The 12,411-nt window shown below is 38.8% G+C and overlaps 1 protein-coding gene across 3 annotated transcripts in view; it reads right to left on the bottom strand.

Moving 5' to 3' along the window:
- Positions 1–12,411, bottom strand: part of veph1 (ventricular zone expressed PH domain-containing 1) — a 163,017-nt gene that overhangs the window by 80,742 nt on the left and 69,864 nt on the right.

Genomic DNA, 12,411 nt, shown 5'->3' with positions numbered 1-12,411 from the left:
ACTTAAAAATTCAATAATTCATATTCAATTTCCAGATTTCATGTAAATTATTCAAAAATCAATTTTCAATTCATTTTATTTCAGTTAAAAAATGTGTCTCCATAAATTCAGTGGATTAAATTCAGCTTTTAAAATTTGACACTGACAGTATTAAATGCTACTTTTGTACTGTTATTAGCTTTTTTCCTCACTTATTTACTGGTTTAAAAATCTTAAATTGGTCCACCTGCTAGTGAAAAAGTAGCAATGTATGTATTATTTTTTACAATGTATTATTTTTTTCCAGCTTGTGCTATTTCATAAGCTTTTCATTTCAACACTTTTGGCATTGATTTTGATCCTACAAAACAATCAGTTACAATTGGTTTAAGAGTGGCAAGCAAAATTCGGCACATTGCAACCTGCAGAACCTGGAAAGTTAGAGTAGATCTTGGTTAGTAATCTGGAACAGCACCCTTAAATAAAAGTGTGGGGAAAAGAAGTGAAAAGATACTATGATGTTAGAATATGGAGTATAATAGTGCCACCGAGTTTTGTGTACCAGTCATTGTCCTTTGACCTTATGACACATGCTTGACATTTCACACTTACCAAAAAAAAAAAAAAGCTGGATTCCACACAATCGATTTGTTGGGACAGCATGAAGGAATTAAGTTAACTTATTAGTTTTTAATAAGGCTTGGGATTTTTCCTAAAGACCCAAGTGGGCAAGGCCAGAGGAAAGGAGAGACACCAGCTAATCCAGGAAGAAGTTCGAGCTGGTGTGGAGAAAGAGTGAGTGAGCAGGACAGTGGGGCTGAGGCAGCAGGAGGCATGGACAAACATTATGCAGGCAGACTTCCAGCACATTCGATTCCTCATCCAGGCTGTGCATACTACCAAGTCCAGCCAACCTTCACGTGTGGGGCAAGATTGAGAGTCCAGCATGCCAGTTATACTTTAGTAGGGGATCATTACAACATCTATTGAGGAGCTGTCCAAAGGCCTTAGTGGAAGGGCAATACCATTGGCAGCATGGACAAGTACTGAAGGCAGTGTGGCGGAGAGAATATGCAATGCCATAATCTCTGGTAGGTACCATCTTGCCCCAAAAAGGAGGATTGAAAAGGAGCTGGGGAGGAACCCTGCCAACGGCAAAGGACAAGGTCAGGCCTCCTCCACTCAGCCGCTGACTGGCAGTTGCAAGTCAACCTGGGGAAGCAGTTAAAGTTCCCACAGCACATAGTTCCAATATCACTCCCAACAGACATTATTATAATTTCTGAGGCAACAAGACAGTTGACTATGCTTGAACTCGCAGTGCCCTGGGAAGAGTGGATGGAAGAGGCAAATGAAAGGAAACCATGAGTACCAGGAGCTAGTAAAGAAGTGCTGGGAAGGGGGCTGGAAGACCAACTGTGAGCCAATACAAAGACTATTCTACACAAGACATGTCATTCATAGTTCGTAAAGTGTAATGGTCAATATAGCGAATAAAGACCGCCTTGTACCACAGAAGCCAATCATCTATTGACCTTATTCTCCGCAGACGAGAGGGCGCCGCCATTTGAATCTTTTTGGCACAAGACTTCCGGTCTCATTCACTTCCATTCATTTTTAGACATTAAAAAATGCTCGTTTCGCTGTTTGATGTTGCAAACTGATATTTCCTTGTTATATTATTCTACTTGGTCTGTATAGTCATGCAAACATTTGTTTGTAGAGCAAGTAGTTTGACCGTTTTTTGCCGTTTATTTTTCCTTGTCATTTCTCCTATAGGCGACTGAAACGGAAGTTCTAAGACAATCGCGAAAACAGGCGCACTTCCGCATTTTAGAATAAAGTCAATAGAGTGACAAAACTCCGGGAAAGGGAGTTGAACATTTAGAAACAAAACTTATGAGGCCATTGTTGTTTAGTTTTATTGGTGATTCTAGATATGAAATTCAGTCATAAGCTTGGCTAGTAGATTAGGAGAATTTGATGTTTCCCTATTTAGACTGAATGTCCACGCATACTGCCCGAGAGGCATTTCAAAGATGGCCACCCAGTGAAATGACTTGTCTTAAAGGGACTTTGGTCAATAGAGGTGAGTTGTGGGGTTTGCAGGGCCTCAAGAATTGTGTTGTTTAGCTCATTTTGAATAATTAGTTTAAATTAAAATATTTTTGAGAGCTTAAAAAACGAAATTGCAACAAACAAACAAAAAACAAACAATTTTTGTGCAAGAAAAATGGCCCTTTGATGTTTTAAGCAAAAACTGTGGCCTAACATTTCCCTAATAACTTACGTAATGGACTTTTTTTAATGGTTTACTGAAAGATTCTGCTAAAAAGACATTGATGTATTAATCTACCAATTTCTATAACCCAACTGCGACAAAGTTTTCACTGACTGTCCACCTACCTGGGAAAACAAAATCTCATCAGAAACTAAAATATGGTAGGAAACTCCCGCCCAACATCAACCACAAATCTAATCCCAGTTCTGGCAAGTCATCTAAGCCATGGCGGCCGGTTAGCAGAAATCATTCTGAGAACAAGATGTTTCGCCTGGCTCAGGGGGGACATTTAGGCTTGCTGAAGACCTGCCCACCTGCTTCTACACACAGTGGGTGATGTTAATGAAGGATTAGGGCAATACATAACCTTCCTTAATGAGACAGCTGGGGAAATGTTACTGGCCTCAGATAGTTAATAGAAGAAACGGACGATCTTTCATTCACTTTCAAAGACCACATGCGATAAGCTGTTTAATCTTTGCCAGGTGCTTTGGCAGAAGACATTTTTATAGTTTTGGAGAAATGCATCCTCCAAAGAGCTCAACTAAAAGTAGTATGAGACATATTAATTTCCATAAAAAGCTTTTCTACATACTTATGCTTGCGATATAAATCAAAATTTCAATTCCCCCCTTCATCTTGGTCAGCCAACTTTGTCATTTCACAGAATCTATTGTAAGAGTTACCTTTATAACAGAGTTGGTCATAATGAAGGTGTTACAGAATAAAACCTGGAAAGTATAATTGTAATATTTACAGGTTCGACATATTTTTAGTATCTGATGCGATTGTAAAGTGAATGTGATTGTTTATCAACCATGTGTAAACTGAGACAGCGGTTAAAAAAACCTGTGTTAACAATTGAGATACTTTAAAAAAATCTGTGTTAACAATTGAGATACTTTTTCTTTACGTCACTACACTTAACCTAAATATCATACATTTTATTTATAACATGGAGTGAACTAAGATGTAATTTTCAATTTATATGTCACCATCTAGGAGACGCGATTATTTTCACAACACGCACTGAACAATTGTTTTGTGAGTTTCCAGTCAATGATTCATTGATTACAATGACACTCAAAGTGACTCTCCAGTCTATAGCCCCTTTCACACATACAGACCTTTCTGGAAAATTCCAGAAAAAGTAAATGTGAACAGGCCTATTTTAAAAATATCGGTAAATTCGTTCCGGCTATTTTCCAGAAAGAGAAGTTGTAACATTACCGGTAATTTGCCGAAATGCTGCTTTGTGTGAAAGATTGCCGGACAGAGCGCGTCTACTTTAGCCAATCAGAACAGTCAGGCGCATTAACGTCCATGCGGTTTATGAGAATAAAAGCCTTTGAATATTTTTCCAGACACATTTAGCTGCTAGATGTTAGTCAGATAACGTTTATATATTTCTTCTTAATGCCAACTGTGTAAATAAATATCAGTAAGATGCTTATGATAAGCCGTTGTTTTTTTACCTTCAAGCTCTGCTTCCTTCAGTTGCTTGGCGCGTCGCGTGTGCCTGCGAAGCAGCCTGTGAGCGCCAGCACACACACATATCATGTACATCCTGACATGCGAAAGTGTTTCTCTATATTTTCACCGAAGTTGTTCACGATACTGATCCATCCACAAAGTTTGCAATGTAGTCAAATATTTACAAATACAAGCGCAGCCATTTAGAGCTTATTTCTGGTTAATGATGTCATAACTGGTATTTTGGAATGGATCTGTAAACTGTCTTTTCTGGAAAAATTCTGTAATGTCCTCGCCTGTGTGAACAGCTCTTTTTTTTAATTTACCGGTAAAGTCGTTCCGTAAGGTTTCTGGATATTTACCGGTATCCCTGTGTGAAAGGGGCTAATGACTCACTGGTTTAAATGATCCAGTCAGGGTCAGACTGCAGTCAATATCCACTAATTCAAATGATCTAGTTAGAGTGACTCTCCAGTCAACAACTCCCTAATTCAAGTCATCTATCGTCAGAGCAAGTGTTCAGATAAGGATTTGCTGATACAAATGATTTGGTCAGTGCAAGTCTCTAGTCAATGACACAAAAATGAAAGGGTCAGTGGTGTGTTTCCTGAAGACGATTATATTCCCAAATTCCACTGTTTAAAAGAACTTGCAACCATAGTTGACTAACGATGCTTTTGGGAAATGTAGCCCAGACAGAGTCTCTAGTTAATGATTCAGTTCATTCCCAAAACTGCCTATGTATAGGCCAAGAAAAGTAACTTAGTACTGCTGAATTTTAAAATGTATTATTGCAAATGAAAATCATAAATCAGCTTTAAAAGTTTGAGCTTTTTAAATCCACTGTATGAAATGCTTGAATGTGGACACTTCTAGATTTGTGAATTACTGCCTGAATGTGGTAGATTTTATTTAAAACCTAAATATAATGTTAAAAATTATGTAATTTTTTGGCCTATCTATCTTTCTGCTGCAAAATGGATATAACATACATGAAATTAGCATGTTTTTACAGCATTGTTCATAATATTTTAACAGTTTTTTGTTTCTTGCACACATTTAAACATCTTTTTAAACATTTTAGACTGTCATTTTAATTTTAGAACTGAATTATCACTACTTTTAGTAATGGTAATTAGTGCATGGCAAGTTTTGGTAATAAAATTGTAATTGGTTATATATAACTACTTTTAATAAACCATTTTAAGTATAAAAAAATTACTTGTGGTTTACCTTTACTCAAGTACAAATTAATAGAAGTCAATCGCTGAACAATCTGTGCTTCTGAAAACACTATCGGTTGGGTTTAGGGAATGGGGTGGGTGGGGGTATTGGTTGGTGGGTCACTTAGTCCAGGGGTTTTCAAACTGTCAATTTGAGGCGTTCACTAGAGTGAATCTGATTATTGAAAGCTCCTCCACATCTAACTATCAAGTAGAGTTAATGCATTCGGGTAAAACATATACAAATAAAATGGGCTGGCTGATTTAAAAATAATGATGAGAATAAAAGTAAAATCAGTGAGTCGTCTGACAAAAAAAGTGCACTTCTGATTAAAATCAGCAGGATGCCTATCTGGATCTTTCACTTACTTTGAAGACATTACTGACTACATTTACATGGACATCAGTAGTCTAGCTATTTGCCTTAATAGACAATAATATAATCAAGTTATTTACATGAAGTGCTTTTTGAATTTTGCGTCGCAAAGCTATCCACGTTTCCTGCAAAGTTTCACGTAAGTTTGGGTGACTTTAACTGCAGTTCGGCAGATTAACTTTCACTCATGAACATTTTATTCATGCTCCAGTGACAAACTGGTGTATTGGACGCAAATAAGGAGTAAGGACTGGTGGAAGAGTGTTGTTTTAAATGGAATTTAATAACGCACGTCGAATGGAAAGAAAAAAAATTTCAGCATTTCGCGATGTGTGTGTCTGTGTGTGGTCCTTTACTGACAGCCGCTTGTGTGGATCTTGTCAGAAAATATGGAGAAAGTCCAACATCACGGTAATAGTTTGATTGCTATGTTTACTTCTATAATGCCACTAATATATGCATACTCCATAACTTAATTCCATTTCTGTTTAGTTCAGTTATGAGTTTATTCAGATTAAGGTAATCAAAAATTGATGTTTACATGGTAGACTCTTAATCAATGTATTGTCTTAATTGTAATAAAATCTATTAAAATACTGGCGTCCCATGTATACATACTCAATATTCATTTTCTGTATGTATGTACATCAAAAGCAAGCACCGATGCTATGGCTCACACTTATTGACAGTAGATGATGATTTACGGTCAGTCGTGTCAAGAATCCAACCATGTTGTCCTCAAAGAAACAGGCTCAGCCATCACACTGAACCAGGTAAGCTTTATATTTAAGTCTCAATGTAATTAATGTGACGCTCTTTAAAGGCAGAAAGTAATATGTGAATGATGTTTGCACATGCATTATAGTTTTGGCTCGCAGGATGGGAGTTGGAGAGGGGGCGAGTGAAATTAGCCAATCTTGGGGTGGATGGGGGGAGGTTGGGTGTGTGTTGAAAACCCCTTACTTAGTCAGTCAGTCGATTTTGGCCTCTATTGGATTTATGCAAATTTAAGATCTCAAAAAGCATATCCAGCAGCCTCTAGTGTATTTGAAAATACAAAAACTGCAAAAAAAAAAAAAAAAAAAAAAAACGTAGCTTCTGAAATGTATTTGGTGCTTTTCAGAAATGTATACAGGGGTACGTAATCAAAATAAGCTTGGAATGGTACTTTTACTCGAGAACTTGATTTGTGGGTTTACTTAAACTTAAACTTTAAATTCATTTTGCTTGTCAGAAATGTTCCTTTAAATCAGCTGAATGAGAAAACATTTCGTTCAGTACAGCAAATAACAAAGTGCACTCCGTGTACAACACATGACAAAAACAGATTTCAAGGGAAAGATAAATATCCAGGTGTTCATTTTAATATTTCCTTCCTTCTCAGCCCACCTCTCGAGTTGTAGGTGTGAGGTAATCATGGAACATACAGCACCATTTCAAATCACGATTAGAGGAGCTCATTGTCTGAGCTTTGAGTCAATTATGGTGTAGGTGCTATGGGAATTTCCTCATCAGCGCTTTTCATTCCAAGGTGGCAGATCGACGCATTAGCCAAGATTGACCTTCCACTGTGTTCCCTTCAGACAACGAGTGCAGTCATACACATTTGTACTGTCCAGTGAGTAGCCCTCCACTGAGTTCACATTCAGATACGCCTCCGTAGTTTTTTTGCACCACAAAAGTATATGTCATCAACAGAGAACCGCATTACTATGGCAAATGAGACACTGCTGGCCATATGCTCTTTATCACTGACACTTCATGCAGATATTGAGAATGCTGATAAGCTAAATGACCAAAAATGAAAAATTCATACAATTTGCCTTTTAATTTACACAGCAACTGAGTTTTTGTGGCTGAAAATGGGTTTTAAAGTGTACATGTATTCTAACTGGTACAAAAAAAAAAAAAAAACAATCCAGGCTCATTATTGATAGATGTAAACATTTCTGGACAGCGCAAAATATGTTCCAGGAGCACCACCTTCCTTAAATCCAACCGACAGTGTTTTCAAAATCACCAATTGACCCCTCCACCGCCTTTCTAAAACCCAACCGTGTTTTCAAAAACACCAATTGACCAATCCACCGCCTTCCTTGAACACAACCGACAGTGTCTTCAAAGGCACGGATAGACCCGCCGACCGCCTTCCCTAAACCCAACCGACAGTGTTTTCAAAAGCACCAATTGACCCGCCCACCCCTTCTCTAAACCCAACCGACAGTGTTTTCAACAGCACCAACTGGCCCGCCCATCATCTTCCTTAAACCCAACCCACAGTGTTTTCAAAAGCACCAATTGACCCGCCCACCGCCTTCCTTAAACCCAACAGACAGTGTTATCAAAAGCACGGATTGACCCTCCAACTGCCTTCCCTAAAGCCAACCGACAGTGTTTTCAAAAACACAGACTGACCCACCCACCGCCTTCCTTAAACCCAACCAACAGTGTTTTAAAAAAAAAAAAACAATTGGCCCGCCAACTGCCTTCCCTATACCCAACCCACAGTGTTTTCAAAAGCACCAATTGACCGGCCCACCACCTTTCCTAAACCTAACCGACAGTGTTTTCAAAACCACCGAATGACCCGCCCACCGCCTGCCCTAAACCTAACCGACAGTGTTTCCAAAAGCACCGATTGACCCGCCCACCGCTTTCCCTAAACCTAACTGACAGTGTTTTCAAAAGCACTGATTGACCCGCCCCCCCGCCTTGCCTAAACCCAACCGACAATGTTCTCACTCTGTTATTTACTTGTTTATTTTATTTTTTGCTTTTTGTTTTTGTTTTACTGGAACTGTTCTTTGCCGGACTCAAACCCCATTTTCACGGTCATTTCCTCTTTGTGTCTCAGGTCTGTTGACGTACGTGGCGAGCCGCTGGGCAAACTGGTAACATTGGAACAGCCGTCAACATGTAGGTAAGCGGTCAACTGGTAGTGCAAAAAGAAACAAGCTGTGGCCGTATCGTTCAATTTAAAAATGAAATGCAGCCATGCATAGCTCTGGTTAGAAGATTCGCAGTCTCCAGAAATGTATACAGGGGTACATTTTTACAATGAGCCAGAGTTTGAAAAAAGAGATCTTCTCTCCACTGGTTCCCAGTCAAGTTCAGCACTGATTTTAAGATTTTATACCTGATTTTTAAAAGGTATACTCAACTCTTCCCCAAATACTGTACTCTAATACATCAACCAGGTCACTCAGATCAGGTAATAAGTCATTGTTGACCACAAAAAATCTAAAGGCAACCACAAATTTGCTGTGGTATGCCCCAAAAAAGTTAAATTTTAAAGTTTTAAGGTCACAGTTGAAGACATATTTGTTCAGTTTAGCATTTGACATACTCTGTTTCTACTTTGTTGTCCATGTCAGTTGTATATTTTACATTTCCATGTTTAATCTGAAGCACTTAAACTTGCAGTTATATGTGTTATTTTGTTTATATATGGTTTATGTGAGGCTTGCAGTCATTGCATTATATGCGTTATTGACCTTATTCTACAATGTGGAAGTGCGCTCGTTTTTGGGATTGGTTTAGAACTTCCAATTCAGTTGCCTATAGGAGAAATGACTAGGAATAATAAATGGCAGAAAACGGTCAAACTACTTTCTTTACAAACAAGTGTGTTCATGACTTTACATAAAAAGTAGAATAATATAATAACAAAATATCAGTTTGCCACATAAAGCATCAGTTTTAACCTCTAAATATCAATGGAAGTATATGAGACAGAAGTCTCGAGCCAAAAAGATTCCAATGACTGCAGATGCTGGTATGTGAAGAATAAGGTCAATATAAATAAAGAAGATGAAGTTGTTGTGTCTGTGTAAACACCAAAAACAAGAGTCTATGAAAATAAAGGTTGAGAGAGTTAGATTCAAGGCAAGTGCAAGCAAACACACAATATATACGAATACTAGCCTTTAATATGAAATGCGGCAATTTTTGCATCTTTTGTAGATGTCTAAATACAGACTGTTTTGAAAATGTTGTAGTGCAGGGGTTTTCAAAGTGTGAGGCGCGCCTCCCCTGGGAGGCGCCAGAGTATGTCAGGGGAGGCGCGGGAAAAAATATTATATAATAAAAATATAATTATTAAGTTTAATTATTATATGTATTTTTATTATAATTAAGCGTTTTAATTAAACAAAGCTAAAAAAAAAATACGTCAAAAATAAGAAAACCTTTTTTACCCAGAAGGCCATAGCTGTGAATTCGCTTCTGTTTGGCAAGCCCGCCAAGACAGGTATATGCCTGCTAATACAATGGATCGGTTTCTGAGACCCCCCCGATTCAAAGCCTTCAAGTTCAGGGCTTAAACCCAAAAGACGACGATATGATGATCAGTATTTGAGTTTAGGATTTACGTGGACAGGACCAGCTGATGAACCACGACCTTTATGTGTGGTTTGTCAAGATATTTTGGCTAATGACAGCATGAGACCCGCTAAACTTCGGCGACACCTTGAAACCAAGCATGATGAGGTAGCAGGAAAACCTCCAGAATTTTGTGTGTGTGTGTGTGTGTGTGTGTGTGCGTGTTTGGGAGGAGGGGGGCGCCAATGGATAAGTTGTGTCAAAAGGGAGGCCCACTGTCTTAGACTTTGAAAAACCCTGTTGTAGTGTAAATGAAAACTTTTTTAAAATCGCAAGGGAAACACTTTTATATTTTTGTCTACATCCTTGTCATGTAAATGTAGCTTAAGGACTTGTTGGTGTGCCCATGGTGTTGCAAACCTGGCTGACATAAGCAGAAAATTTTATCTGTTGATGTAAAATGCATTTTGAGTTGCAGACATATTAATGTCGACCTCACAAAGGGTACATGTCATGGGGGCCTTCTGTTTCCATAAAACTCCACTTTTGTCCTGCATATGAAATAAATCAATCCTGTACTGGCCCCAGAGCTTTAAAGGGCACCAAATTATTTGCAGTTGGGTGTGGAGTCTTTGTTTCTGGGGAAATGCGCGTGACTGTGAAAGTGGTGCCTGCCATTTGCACAAAAAAACGACAGCAAATTTCCATGAAGCAAACTCCAGCAGCCCCAAACCCCCCTCCTCCTCCAACCATCCATAGTAGAAATAAGAAATACATTGGAAGTCAATGGCTATTTTTTCAATATTCTTCAGTTTCATCTTCCTTTGTGTTTAACAGAAGAAAGAAACAGGTTTGGAATAAGCGTAGGAAGAGTAAATGGTGGCAGAATTTTCATTTGGGTGAACTTTAATGTATAAAATAACAGAATGCAAAACAGTTTTGCATAAACAGTTGTATCAATGAATCAGATTTTTAGGGGTTTTGAACAGGGGTCCTAATCAGCAGATCCTAATCTAGAACCAGAAGCATGTTTGGTTTATAGGAACACCATTTGGACTACAAGAAAGTAGTTGGGTATGAGGAAGGCTGGACAAGGGACTTGGCTTTATGCCCATTTACATTTACAGCAATTTTAACTCACCGGTGGTCTCTAGGTTAGAATACAAGGTTGCTACTTGCTAGTTAGCTGCAAAACAGACCCCAGCCTTTTGAAAATCTAATTACATTCGAAAAACATTCACATATGTCAAACATACACAGAGATTCTCTGTCACAGGAAAAGATTGCTCAAAAACTTGGGCCTGAAAATATAAATGATTGCCATATTAAGGGCTTGATGCCGTAATGGGGTTGAGATCGAAGTAAGAAGCATCTTTAAAAAATGTGAATGAATGAGATTAAAAAAATATGATTAAGATAAGAGTCTAGAGGCTTAGTCAAGCAAAACTGAACTAACTGATGTGATGTCATCCATCCATCCATCCATCCATCCATCCATCCATCCATCCATCCATCCATCCATTTACAACAGCTCAGTGTTAGCAGGGAACTCCTGGGTGACAGAGCTCCTCATCCTCCGAAAAGCCATGTAGATCAGTTGATACATCAACAGATTGTTCGTATGTCAGCACATAGACAGGCCAGCGGATCAACGCAACTTTAAAATCCAGTGTCCCTGTATCTGTATTTGCACTCGGTGAAGAAATGCACTCTGATGACCTTCAAAGCCAATAACAATCATTTCTGTTGAGCACTTGAACACATGGGCCAATCAGCGGGAAATGGAAGTTTTTAAAATTTCTGAACTGATTGGTACCAAAATTCCAGTATTGTGACAACAGTAGGGTGAGCCCTGCCACCCTGCAAAGGAAGCTTATTTCAGTTTCTTGTATCCGAGATCTTATTATTTTGAACATTGACCACATTGAAGATGCTGCTACAGCAACCTTTTTGTCAATCTCAAGTTCCTGAGAAAATACAAACTGTATTTTGAATTTGGTACTGTAGGTAAGAACAGCTTGTCAAAGTGAGCTTTACAGAAAAGTTTGCTCAGGCTGGTAAACTGCTATTGGCACTTGACTATGTAATAGGTGGGTGTTGGTCTGGGCTTCCATAATCTTTCACATTAAACTAAAATTGTATGTGTCGTTGTCACGGATGTTTAGGCAACACAGGCTCATTGTGGATACGTAACCGCGTCTACATTTCTGGAGATCACGAAATATGTACCCAGAGGTACATCTGGCTGCATTTCCTCTGTTAATGGGGTGGTACGTTGCCACCGACATCTTCTGTTCCTTTTAGTGCTACCGCTGACCGCTTACCTTCATATGGACGGCTTTTCCAGTGTAACCAGTTTGCCCAGTAGCTCATCCCGCATGCTGATGAACTTTGGATGTGGAGCGGAGTGGACAGTGATAACAGGGTTCATAGTTGTGAAGAACCGTTTCAAAAACCAGGTAAAACAAAAGCAAAAAGATAAATAAATAGCTGGCTGATTCTAGATTTGAAAACTCTATGGGTTGGGTTTAGGGAAGGGGGTGGGTGGGTCAGTCAGTCAGTTTGATCTGCTAAAATCCACATTGATGCCACTGGTGGATTTATGCGAGAAGAGACTGCACAAATAACACGTGTAAGAAATACTTGAGATCACCAAAGTGTGTACAGTGGCCTCTGGTGGATTTGCGAAAACTAAAGACGTGCCTCTGGTAGGCATTTGGCAATCTCCACAAATTCAGACCTGGGTACGTATCCACATT

The sequence above is a fragment of the Danio rerio genome, chromosome 18 (genome assembly GCF_049306965.1).
Source record: "Danio rerio strain Tuebingen ecotype United States chromosome 18, GRCz12tu, whole genome shotgun sequence".
In the NCBI taxonomy this organism is placed as follows: Eukaryota; Metazoa; Chordata; class Actinopteri; order Cypriniformes; family Danionidae; genus Danio; species Danio rerio.
This window is presented reverse-complemented; position numbering and strand designations above follow the sequence as displayed.